Here is a 14,092-nt window from a genome sequence, read left to right as displayed (position 1 = left end):
AAATTGTGTTCCTTCTCCAAGATGAGAAATTATAATCCTTCTCACCTATTGTAAAGTTACTTTCTCTTAGAAATCAAAACTCCGGGTTATATATATACATAATATATTTATATTTTTAATTATATGAAAATCACATCTAGACAACGGGAAAGAGATATGTTAGCCATGTTTCAAATTCTCATTGGCCCATATTGACTTAATTAGACCTTTCTAGCCTCATTGGAACTCGTAAACTTCAACGTGCTCCAATGGCCACTCACATACTCATGCAGAACTCGTAATCCTAAATGTGCACCAGTGGCACGGAGAGACATTCATTGCTCAATCTCTCACACACTCATGCAGAAGACCGAAGTCTGAAACATGCTGGCTGCTACCTGTCGCTAACGAAAGAGGGTGGCTTGTGGTCCGTGGAGAAAAGTCGGGGAAGGGGGATGGTCTAGGTGGGAAAATGGGGTAGAGAAAAGCTCTAGGCAACAAGTTCCATTGACTCCCAATGGCAATAAGGGGCAGTCCAACCGAGAAAGGAGGGTCGAGGGAAGCTCGGAACAACATGGTCCATTGACCCCAGTGACAACAGGGCGATGGCGGCCTCCCTACCCCTTGTCCCTACCCTCGCTCGGACATCATGGACTTGAGTCTCACTGCTAATGTAAAAAATACTTGAAGCTGTTGTTCACTCCAACACCACCGAAACCAACGTTAAACTTTGTGCCACTACCTCCAGGTTTCCTAGTGTTCACTTTGTTGTCCTTGTCTTATCTTCATCCAATTCATATGTAGCTTATATAAAACATTGTATGACACACACAAGAACACAAGAGAGAGAGAGAGAGAGAGAGAGAGAGAGAGAGAGAGAACCCGAGAGAATATGAGGTTTAGGATGGCTCTAGGCAAGGGAGAGTTGGGTAACATTTTATGCTAGTAGACATGGGAAGTGAATGCACGGGTAACTATTTTTATGATTTGAAATAACGCAATATCTTAATTAGTAAATGAATATGGAGGTTTAAATGAGATTGAAGAAATGTAATTGATTACCAAGATGAGAACAAGGACACTTAGGAAGTGATTCATGGTTCAGGACAAAAGGTGCACTTTGTTATAGAGAAGAGTAACTTTAGAGGAGAATGAGGGAAGAAGAAAATAACGAAGGAAGGAGTAGAAAAGGAGAGGGAAATAGAGTCCGGCAAAAGATTACACCAAGTGTGCGAGCAAAGTGGCTAACTCTATAACAACCTCTCCACCAACTTGGATATCTTTGCTTACATAGTCATATCACTCATTAAACTGGTCATTCAGGGCATTGTAACAAACACAACATGTGCCAAGATAATGGCTAACTCTATAACAACCTCTCTAACAACTTGGATATCTTTGATTACATAATTAGTTATCAATTATCTTGAGAAGGGCTCACTCTCTTGGACACAAATGCATCTTTTGTCAATGTATTTGGACACCCTAATGATGTGTCCTAACTTTTTTATTGAATGATGGACCTATTTAATTGATTGAGTTTGAGGTCGGTCAGACAAAGAAATGCAACTTTAGATTGGGGAATTGAGAGGCATGAACCTACTTTGCTTCTTCAATTGAATTCTATTATTGGAATAAGATGATAATATACGGGCGTAGCGTTTATTACCTTGATAATGAAATTTATAAAAATTATCTTACAAATTAATAGAGTTGGGAGGCTGGTTCACTAAAAGATGTTTTTAGTTCATTTGCTTGGAATAAAGCATGTATGAATATTATTATTTTATTTATTTTTATTTTTATTAATTTTTTTTAGTGGATTATCATGTCATATCGACCATCAAATACCAACTTCTTTTCAACACTTTCTTTCTTTTCCTCAAGGAGTTTGTTCTATAGGATCATCTTGTTAAACTTCTTCAGCATCAATTCATAGCCAACTAGTAGGCCTTGTTCACTAATCTCTCCATAGTCACTATCACTGTTTTCAAAGGTACTTTTGATGTTGCAATATAGTTTGCAACTCCTTTGGACTTTCTACATTCTATATTTAATATCACTAAAACCCAGATATGATGACTGATCGAATCTTCTGCTCCATCCTAATCATCTTCTATGCTCACTTCGATTCATCACTAAATGTGGTGTCCATTGATTTTTTATTCTTCTTCAAGGTGTTGGCATATTCAGCTCTTACATGGCCAAAAACACTACATTCTCTACACTTATGCTTCTACTCCTTTTTTCTTGGTCTTCTTTACTCGTCTTTTCTTCTTCGTTGGAGTCTTTTTTTTTTAATCTTTTGTTTCCTGTCCAGTATTGTCGAAACATCTTGTGTAGCTTTTTGGATAGTAAAGCAATTTCATCTTCATAGTCTTCTTCTTGTTGTAACTCAGCGTGTTGCAATACCCTTTGTCTATCAACTCTAATCTTCAGTGCCATGCCTTCTTCTTTTCTATCCATCTTCTAGTTTACCTCATATGCTTGAAGTAAACCCATCAAGCCGCATGGTTGTGATATCTCGAGATTCTTCTATTGCTGGCACTTTTGCTTCAAATCTCTTGGCTAAGGACCTAAGAGTCTTTAGGACTAGCTTCTCATTTGAATATCTTTTGCCAAGTTAGAAATCTTGGTTTGCTATGTCCATCAATTTGACATTGAATATGGCAATAGTCTCATCTTCCTCCATCTTGAGATTCTCAAACATAGTAGTTAACATCTGAAGCTTTGAGACACCTACAAGATTCGTACCTTTATGGATTCTTTGTAATATATCCCAATGTTCCTTTGTGGATTCACATGTTGCAACATATTTGAACTCGATTCTCATCAACTCCTCCAAAGATATCATTGAGAGCCTTCCCTTGCATTGGTTTTACTTGTATCTTCTAAACTCCAATTTCTCTTCTTTTTCTTAATGTCATTCTTCTTAGCATCTACTTCAATTTGGGGAGGCCATCCATCTTCCATTGCGGTCCACACACTCTCATTTAGTGACTTGATGAAGACCTTTAACCATTGCATTAGGTGGTCTTGTGATGGGACGCTTCTTCTCTTTTTGTTATTAATAGAACTTGCTTGTATCTCGCTGGCTTTGAAACCAAAGTAAACAATGGCAACCAACGCTCTGATATGACTTGTTAGTTCCGGAGGGGTACCAGTGTTGTGATTTTTACTCAATCTCTCATGTATATAAGCACACAAACACACTCAATGTAAAATCAAATAAGCAAGAAAAGGGAGACACATGAATTGGTTATTCAGTTTGGCACAACTTGCCTATGTTTTGGGGGCTGAGCCGAGAGATAACAATCCAGTAAAAGAGGGGAGAAAAGAAGAGTACAACACTCACTCTCACTCTTACAATGAATACATGAACCCTCTCTAGATTGACCAATCCCACTCTCACTCACCCTTGCCCAAGGGTCTCTCTCTGGTGGCACATCATAAATATCAGAACAGGATCTCTTATATAAACATGTCAATGTCCCAAATATATTTCCTCCTTTTAGAATCTCCCCGGTTCCTAATTTAGACATTTTCCAACATTATACGTTGCAACTCCAATTGTAATCGAGCTTGCAACGTGGCCCCTGCTGATCTTAACTGAGTTCTAGCTCCGTTGCAACACTACCTTGCCATGCCTCCACACCTCCAACCCTCCCAGTTTGCCAGTCCAAGTCGATGCAGTCAACTTCTCCCTAGCTCTTCCTGCCGGCAATTAGCTTGTCTCCTCACATTATATCAGCAAACCCCTCTCCCGAGGGTTGCACCCACCAGGGCGCGTCTCTATCTCATCAAAGATAGTCTTCAAAGATCATCAAAATCTTCTTTCCAAACATGATCTCCATTCATCCAAGTTTGGTCTTCACAATCTTCAAACTTGATCTTCATTCATCTAAGTTTGTTTCATCAATATCCTGATTACTAAACTTGATCTCCTTTCCTCCAATTTTAGCTCTTCAATATCTTCCAAACATGATCTTTATTCATTCAAGCTTGGGCTTCAATTATCTTCAAATATATTTGTGTCTTCAAATAGATTTGTCCTATAATTGTTTGGTCTTCAAATAGATCTCCTCCTATAAATAGCTTCAATCTTCAATTAACCTCAATGAGATCTTGGTCTCCATGTAGTTGATCTCCCAAGCTTGATTTACTTACCAAATATATATATGTGACTCCATTTAGCTTTACCCTTCACATGGTCATTACTTGCACTTCAAGAGATCCTCCAAGTTGATTGTCTTGCCAAAAATAACTCCTTCAAAGATAGTTTCATATCTGCTTGTCATCTCTTGTCACATACATCATCATCCTTTGCCACATCATCTTGGTTGCCATGTCATCTTGACATGTCACCATTGACACGGGTCAAATGATTCCAAATATAGAGCCTAGCTCTAACAATAAACTTGAGATTTTATAGAATTAATAAAAAGCCAAACTTGAACAAGTGATTAAGAATGAGGGAGGGAAGCCAGCTCATCTCAAGCACCGTTAAGGTGTACATCTGAGCATGGCCCCCTAAGATTGCTAGTCTCTAATTAATTATAATAAAAATTTGAAAATATGTAATAAATACTAATAAAGTCAATAAACAAATGGATTTGCTAGTTTAAGGTCCATAATGTGTTTTTAAGAGTTATCCGATGGCTAAAGAAATATATCAAATTTGTTCTCTTTGCATAAGAGATGAAAGGTTTACAATTTTTATTTTTTTATTTTTTTATAACTATTACTTTTATTTGATGATGTAGACAAGTTATATCACATATACACCCCAAATTTTTAATCATGCTTTGAAAGGGAGTCGAATTGTTGATCTTCCTTATGAGAGTTATTCATACTACCACTCGTATTGCAACAATAGCTTAACAAACAAAAAAAAATTCAATTATATTCTAACTTATTCAACAAAAAGCTACAATAGAATCTCAAGAACTTCAATTTGGAACACTCCTAACCCCTACCATAGTTTAGCTATTACAAGAATTCAATCATGAAATTTTCTTAGTTAGATGCATAAATTTCATGATCCATGAAAAAATTTGGAAAATGATTTGAAATGTAATTGGCCAAAACTAACATGGTTCAATGATTTTCCGCTCTCTCTTCATTAAAAAGATTAATTTATCTTTACATAATTTCAATCACGTATTAAAGGATGAATTACATCAACTTAAAAGAATTCAATCAAATATAATGGCTATGATAAATTTTAGATAAACTCGGATTTTTAAGATATAGAAGAAACCCAGGCCCGACCCTAGGCATAGGTAACCAAGGCCTTTGCCTAGGGCCCCAAGATTTATGAGGGCCTCATAATTCATATATTTTTTTAAAAATTATATTTAATATTTTCGTTTAGTATTATCCTACCCATATAATGATTATATTGAATATTTTATTTTTTATAACTATAAAATATGTAACAATGGTGTGAGACCCCGCAATCTTTTAGGGCCTCACAATTCATTCATTAAATTATATTTTAAATTTTTATTTACTATTATCCTATAATCCTATGCATTTAACAAATTTCGCTTATAATGGGACCCACACTATTTCACGGTCTCACAATTCATATATATTTTTTTAAAAGAAATTATATTTAAACTTTTTATTTACTATCATATGATCCTTTACACATAAATATGATTTTAAAAAAAATTATTTATTTATTTAAGCTTTAAAATTTATCTTATTTAATTTATTGATTTATGATAATATTGTTTTATTTTTTTATATAATTATTATTTGATTAAAATAATTAAAAAATATTTAATATGATTTTGTTTAGGGCTGCATTTTCTCTAAAACTGGCATTGTCAAGAAGAGGAAATATGAGAAAATAGATCCAACATATGCTTTGTTTAGAGGCAGGCTGACGAGGAGAAGAGGGGACTACTTAATTTTTTATTTTTATTTTTTTTGAAAAAAAGGAACTACAACTACAGCTATTTATTGAAAGTAAAGAAAGATACAAAGAGGTTCAGGAGAAACTAAAAGGATGATACAAACCAAAAAAAACAAAGACAACTATGCAAAACAAGTTAAAAATTAAATCCAACATCTTGAATGAGCTTCATCAACCAACTAGGCTTCTTCATCCCTCTGTGAAACAAGGATAAAGGAATATGTCCGGTACCGTGAGCGGCTAAAGCAATGGCAATATGATTCCAGCTCCTAGGGATATAATCCAGCCGATAATAGTTCAACTGAAACATAAGTTGATGGAGATTATCCACAGCTCCAATAGAGATCCAAGTATTAGTGTAGACACCATCAACCACACTTAGGATGAGCTCCTTTGAACTAACATAAATTCTGGAGATGTTAATGTTGTCCATCTTCGCACAATGAAGCGCCACTATTAAGGCTTTGATCTCAGCATCAGTGATAGAGTTGTTGATGAGTTGACAGCAACCTGCAAGTATGATGGAAATATTAGCATCAATAAAAAAACAAAAACCTCGCACTATCGATACAGGGTTCAAAGACCCAAAGGCTGCAAAATAAAGGCCATAAGATCCAGTGATAGGCCTGTTTAAAATATAGAACTTTTTCCCCATATGATTCAAAGGAGAAGACATTAATTCCTGCACATGATCAATTGCCTGCCAGGCGATCCAAATAAAGTTAGCTCTTCTGTTCCTGAAGATAAAGTCACATCTGGCTTTCCAAAGGAACCAGATGGCTACAACAATGATTGAAGCTTTGAATAAAGAGAAATCCTGCCTGTGCATTACTAACCAATAACCTACAGAGATTCCTTCTGGAAAGCAAATGTTTTGATTAATGATGGAAGCAATCTTGCTCCAAACAATTTGTGCTCGGGGACAAGTATTAAAAATGTGTTCAGCAAATTCATTCATCAAACCACAAAAAACACAAGAAATGAGAGGGCCAAGGTTAAAAGCATTGAGAAAATCACAGGTTTTAACCTTGCCATGTAAGAGTAACCAAATGAAAAACTTAGCTGTTCAAGCGCCAGATAGTGTTCCAACCACACCACTTCTCCAGATCATAGTGTTTGCTATTGAAGTGGTTATAAACAATAGCATTAAAAGATTTAGTGTTAGTCATGGAGAACCAAATCCAGTAAGAAGGTTCCAAATGGATTATGTTTCCGTGACTTAAAATAGGAGGGCAAGAATTAACTCCAAATACATCTAAAAACAAGTGAGTGTTCCAATTATTATTATGAGTAAAATCAGCCACCTGTAAGTGTTCAAACTCAAGATGCATATTAAGATAAGTTGGTTTATAGGCAATTGGAATCGCGAAACACCAAGGATCATAAAGAAAAGAGGTCATAGAGGGATTAATAGATTGTGTCCAAAGATTAGCTTTAATATCATCTGCAATTCTACAAATCCCTCTAAATAACCAAGAACAATTCAGGGGAATATGCAAATTCCAAAGATTAATCATCCCATATTTATGAATAAGCAATTGAACCCAGCAAACATCTTTTTGATTCAAATAGTTCAAAACATTTTTAAACATAAGAGAAAATTTAGCCGCTATGAGATTCCGGATACCCATGGCCCCATCAGATTTATCAAGCATAGTATTCTGCTAGTTAACTAATGGGATGCCTCTACCATTGCTACAATTAGCCCAGAGGAATTTCCTAGCACTAGCTGAAATACGATCTAGGATACTGTCAGGGACTGGATAAACAGAGAGATAGTAAACATGCATCACCATAATAGAGCTGTTAATCATCACCACTTTGCCAGGTTTAGATATTTTTGAGCGATTCCACCTACCAATGGTTTTGTTAATCTTGTCAATCATGAGATTAAAGCAAGAGATCGCCAATCTTTTGTAAGTAATAAGGATGCCTAGATAGGTAAAAGGATAGGTGCCCATTTTAATGTTTAATATGGTCTCAATGCTCTTAACAACCCTCCTATTAAACCAGTGAGGAAGATACAAATTAGACTTTGAGAGATTTAAGGTTTGGGCAGTTAAGGATGTATAGAGATTCAGCCATAGTTTGATGTTTCTGGCATATTTCCTAGTAGCCGTAGTGATAAGAATTAAATCATCTGCATACATCAGGTGTTTTAAATTACATTTAACATCAGGACTGAAACCAGGGACTAGATTAAGTTGACGAGCATGATTGAGGATGGCAGTAAGGTTTTGAGAAACTATAATAAATAAGTAAGGGGACAGGGGATCTCCCTGACGCACTCCTCTAGTAGGGAGAATCTATTTAGAAGGCTGGCCATTGATTAAAAAAGAAAAGGACACTGATTGAAACAAGCTTTTATCCAAGCAATCCAAATACTAGGAAAACCCATATGAACTAAAGTAGCAAGAACAACATCCCAACGCAAGGTGTCATAAGCCTTATAAGCATCAACCTAAACAATCATCCTATGGGGAAGGTTCCGGTCCATATTAATAGAATAAATAATCTCTTGAACGGTGAGAATGTTATCAAAGGGGGTGCGACCAATAAGAAACCAGCTTGCTCCTTGCTAATCAAACTATTCAAAATAAATTTTAAACGATTGGCCAATAATTTAGTGATGATTTTATAACAAACATTACAGAGGGAAATCGGACGGAAGTCAGAAACTCTAGTAGGATGCTCCTTTTGGGAATTAAGGTTACAAAAGTTTTACCCCAAGATTTAGGCATAGAAGCATTGGTGAAAAGTGTTTAATAGCCAGAAAGAGGGGATCCACAATGTCTTCCCAAAAGAAGTTGAAAAATTCTACATTAAAACCATCAGGCCCTGGACTTTTACTTTCCTCAAGAAAATTAAGGGCAGAGAAAACTTCCTCCTTAGTGATATCCTTAGTCAAACTATCCTTAGTGATATCCTCCCACAGTTTCGAGGAATAATCCAAAAAGGTATCTTTAATGTGGTCCTTATCTGAGTAAGTATGACCCAAATCATCAACAATGATGGTAATATGGTTACAATGATTACGGATTTTAGCAGTGTTGCGAAAGAAATTTGGGTCATACTTACTCAGATAAGACTAGCACGTTGGGCCCATCGAATAGAATTTTGATTAAGGAGGGCATTGTATTTATGGTTCAAGGCTCTATAATTAGCATACTGATTATCAGAAAACGAGCTGTCAGGGTTCTCTAAATCAAAGGCTTGGAGTTGAAGTTCAGTATCCCTAATTCCCTTATCAAGAGTATCCAAACCAGTACTTTTCCAGTCAATCAAAGATTTACAAATACGAGTAAGTAAATAAGCAAAGTTATGCATAGGAGATGAATGAGAGTAAGGTGTTGTTTGGATCAGCTTATAACTGACCCAAAAGCACTTATTTTATAAGTTAAGTGCTTATGAGATTTTATATTGTGTTTGGATGGGCTTTTTTGAATAAGCTCAAGCTGTGAAATAAGCTCAAATACAGCTTATTTTATAAGCTGCCAAAGACTAGCTTATGGAAATAAGCTGTTTTTGATAAGCTATTTGGTTAAGTGCATTTACTAAAATACCCTCAGTCAATCCAGTAAAAAGGTATTTTAGTAATTTTTTGTTGTTAAAGTAATTTTTAAATAAACATCCAAACATTTTCACAACTACAGAAGTGTTTCTGAAGCTAATACATCCAAACGAAAAAATATGCATAAGCACTTAACTTATTCTAAAAGTACTTTTTCCAAAAGTGCTTCTACAAAATTAAAAAAAAAGCACTTTTTTTAAAAGCCAATCCAAACAACCCCTAAAACTGACAAGCATTATGAACCACTTTAAAATAGTCAGCATATTCAAACTGTTAATTTTCAAATTGGAAAATCTTGGGAGAAAACCGGTTGTCTTTAGAAGCAGAACGCAACAGAGGAGAGTGATCAGAAGTAATTTTAAGAAGATGAGTAAGAATGTTGGAAGTAATCGGGTCACCGATAGAGCTCTTCACCAAGTGGTGAGAGTTCAATTCTCGGCTGAGGGCACATTTCTGGGAGATGTGAGCGGTGGTTGTGTGCGGGTGGTCCCAGCGCCCATGTATGCGCGGGCCCAGCCCCCACTTGCTCCACTGAGGCTTGTGCATGCCCTGGCGGTTTAGCAGGGCCCTCGGGCTGTCTGCTCCTCTTGTAAAAAAAAAGAATGTTGGAAGTAAACATATTGGTCTAATATGAATTAATCAGACAACGGGCCAAACGGGCCCATTGTCTATCTTGACCATACTGGCCATTTCAGAGGGGGCTGCTTAATTGGTAATAGAGGGAAATACACAGTGAGAAGTCCTCAGGTGGTATTGCTAAGGATTTAGTTTTATTTTATTTAAATTTTCTTTTATGAAGTTTATAAACTTTATTTATCAGTATCCATAGCTAGTTAACTCACACTTTCAATAAAAGAATAATTCCTACCGACAGAGAAAATTGCAGAGAATAGTGGATGATTAGATAATTCATATTCATTAGGTTCTTGTCACTTTCTTCTTTATTATAATCTTTTGAAAGTTTTATTTTCCAAAGGCAAGCATCTGCCAGGTCAGCCTTTTCTATTTAAGCAAGCAAAAAGAGCCCTTAAATAACACACCAAACCCGGTTCAGCGCAGCTACCAATTTTGACCTATTGATCAAAAGATTGGGCTTTCTCTTGCATATTTAATCAATACGTACTCATGTGCTCCAAGGCTAAACTATCTGTCTGATCAAATGATTAATACAACCACCCAGTACTTTTTCAATACGTATTTCAGTGTGTGGTTTTTTAGCTTATTGTGGAACCATCAAACAGTCCTAACAATTCAATAAGCTAGTTATTCTCAAAGCAGATGACCAAAAAATTCATCCTTTTCTTCCTTTTCATCATTTTCTGTTTAAAGCAAACATAATTTCATTAAATAACATACCAAACCAAGTTCAGCACAGCTGCCAATTTGAACCAGATGATCAAAATTCAATCTAACACTGTCATGTGCTCCAACTTAAAATGAATAATCCAACCATTACTACCTAAATTTTCCAGCAGGCATTTCACCGTATGGTTCTGTATTTATTATGTACCCATCAAACAACCCATTGATCTTTTAAGAAGGTGTCTCACATTTCAAAAAACTACTTCTCAGGACAGACAAATCTGAACATCATCTTCAATTTTTCCAATTCTAGTTTTCAGTCTACATCGGTTTGCAGCAAAGGATTGAGGATAAGGTGTAGAATAAAACGATTTCTTCCAAGAATGGACTAATACCACCTTATCCTACAGCAGACCAATTTCGATATATATAGATATATATAGATAGGCAACACATAAAGCTTCTTCAACCTGCACAGAAAATCAAGAATGACTTCCATGGCTGTTAAGCTACTCGTCCACTTATGTCTGCTCACTTCTCTGTTAGCAATGGCTATGCCAACTGATCGTTCAACTTATATCATCCACATGGACAGGACAGCAATGCCCATGGCCTTCACTGATCACCATCACTGGTACTCTTCCACCCTTCAGTCATTGAGCACCTCCAACTCTGCCAAAGAAGATGCTTCTGAAGCTGCTCAGAGACTCATCTATGCTTATGAGAATGTAATGCATGGATTCAGCGCAGTGCTTTCCGGTGAAGAACTCAAAGCTCTGAAGCAAGCGCCTGGCTTCTTGTCCGCCCATGAAGAGAAACAAGCTACAATGGACACCAGCCACACCTATGAATTCCTCTCACTCAACACAGTCACAGGGCTCTGGCCAGCCTCCAAATACGGTGAAGATGTGATCATTGGTGTGATCGACAGTGGAGTTTGGCCGGAAAGTGATAGCTTCAACGACAAAGGAATGCCTAAATTAGCCCCCAAGAGATGGAAGGGAAAATGTGAGCCCGGGCAGGAGTTCAACACCTCTTTATGCAACCGCAAGCTCATTGGTGCTCGTTACTTCAACAAGGGAGTCCGAGCAGCCAATCCAGGAATCAAAATCTCTATGAACTCAGCTAGAGACACGTTCGGTCATGGCACACACTGTGCATCCACTGCTGCTGGGAACTATGCTTCTGCTGATTATTTTGGGTATGCCTCTGGTGTTGCCAGGGCATTGCGCCCAGATCAAGATTGGCTGTTTACAAGGTTAATTGGCAAGAAGGAAGCTACGAGTCTGATGTTCTTGCCGGTTTGGATCAAGCTATTGCAGATAGCGTTGATATCATTTCAGTATCACTCGGTTTTTAGTGGTACTGACTTTTTATGAAGATCCAATAGCCATAGGTTCATTCTCAGCCATGGAAAAAAAGGTATCTTCGTCTCCATTTCTGCAGGCAACCGTGGACCCGCCCGTTCAACACTGCACAACGGAACCCCCTGGGCGTTAACCGTGGCAGCAGGCTCGATTGACCGTAAGTTCTCAGGGACTTTGACATTAGGTAATGGCCAAACCATCATCGGTACTACTCTGTACCCAGAGAACGCATTGCTAGTCAATGTGCAGCTTATTTACAATGAGACAATCTCAGCTTGCAACTCATCTTCTTTGCTGACATCCGAAGCAGAAGGCATGATCGTGGTGTGCGACGACACTGGATCAACATATTATCAGAATTACTATGTGACTGAATCCAAAGCTGCTGGTGCTGTATTCATTTCTGATGAGATTCACAACTTTGACAACACTTGTCCAGGGGTTGTAATCAACTCGAAACAGGCAGTGAACTTGATCAAGTACGCGAAGAAAAACTTGGAAGCCACTGTGACCATGAAGTTCAGGCAGACATTCATCGGCACCGAACGAGCTCCAGCAGTGGCATCATCTTCATCGAGAGGACCATCACAGAACACCCCTGGCGTGTTGAAGCCGGACATAATGGCTCCAGGGACTAATATTCTTGCAGCGTGGGTGCCTAATATGGCGGCTGCCATCATTGGTAACACTCCCTTGGGTAGTGATTACAACATCCTCTCAGGCACATCAATGGCCTGCCCGCACGCAGCCGGTGTGGCTGCTTTGCTGAAGAGTGCACGCCCGGGCTGGAGCCCGGCCGCCATTCGCTCGGCCATGATGACCACGGCCAGTGTTTTGGATAACACTTTGAAGCCGATTAAGGACAATGGCTTCTTTAGCGATGCTAGTCCACTAGCCATGGGAGCAGGCCAAGTGGACCCGAACAAAGCCTTGGAACCAGGTCTGGTTTATGATGCCAACCCACAAGACTATGTGAGCTTGTTATACGCGTCTGGTTACACAAGCAAACAGGTCAGGATAATCACTAGATCCAAGTTATATAATAGTTCCAAAGCCTCATCTGATCTCAATTATCCTTCGTTCATTGCTACCTTCGAGCCCAATTCTACCAGTTATTCTCGCATGTTTGTGAGAACAGTGACTAATGTTGGGGATGGACCTGCCAGTTATAAAGTCACGGTGACAATGCCTAAGTGGGTTTCCGTAGTTGTTCAACCGGATGTGCTTGTTTTCAAGAAGAAGGATGAGAGGCTGAAATATAAGGTCACTGTGAAGGCCACCCCACCAAAGGGTGACGCAGGTGCTGATGCATTTGGAGCTCTTGTGTGGGTTGATGAGAAGGGGAAGTACACTGTCAGAAGCCCTTTGGTAGTTCTTCTGCTTTTAGTTTTTGTTTGGATATTATTTAAATCATTGAATTTGTCACATGACAGTGTTTCATGAATAAATTTGAGATGGAAGATTATTAATAAAAATAAACACTAATGTCAGCATTAACTCCAAAGCCAATCGTGTATTAGATATTTATAAAAGAAATGGAAGAGTGAATTTTTGTCAATCAAATTTTTCAGTGCAACTCGGATTAAAAAAATTTAGTGAAAAACAAAAATTTAGATAATTTTGGTTTTTTAAATATGATTTATAAAAATGATAATAAAAACTTGCTTAACAGTATATATATCAATGCAAGACGTATGCTGCAATTTAATAAGATAATAATTATTATCATAAATTAAAATAACCTAGAGGTTATTGTAAGATTTATGATTTTTTATAAGAAAATAATAAAATAATCTTTTTTTTTAAAAAAAGAAAGATAACATTTTATTTATTGAATTGTTATTACGTTAATCCTCTCCGCAATGGAAGAGTTGTAACTCATTTCTTTCATACATGACAGGTTAAAGATTTAACGTAACTTCTTTTCAAAACAATGGTCGAGGGTTGTGA

At 37.3% G+C, this 14,092-nt stretch overlaps 1 pseudogene; it reads left to right on the top strand.

Moving 5' to 3' along the window:
- Positions 1 to 11,018: 11,018 nt before the first annotated feature.
- Positions 11,019 to 13,585, top strand: LOC120256513 (annotated as a pseudogene).
- Positions 13,586 to 14,092: the final 507 nt, after the last annotated feature.

This window comes from Dioscorea cayenensis, unplaced genomic scaffold (genome assembly GCF_009730915.1).
Source record: "Dioscorea cayenensis subsp. rotundata cultivar TDr96_F1 unplaced genomic scaffold, TDr96_F1_v2_PseudoChromosome.rev07_lg8_w22 25.fasta BLBR01001477.1, whole genome shotgun sequence".
In the NCBI taxonomy this organism is placed as follows: domain Eukaryota; kingdom Viridiplantae; phylum Streptophyta; class Magnoliopsida; order Dioscoreales; family Dioscoreaceae; genus Dioscorea; species Dioscorea cayenensis.
This window is presented reverse-complemented; position numbering and strand designations above follow the sequence as displayed.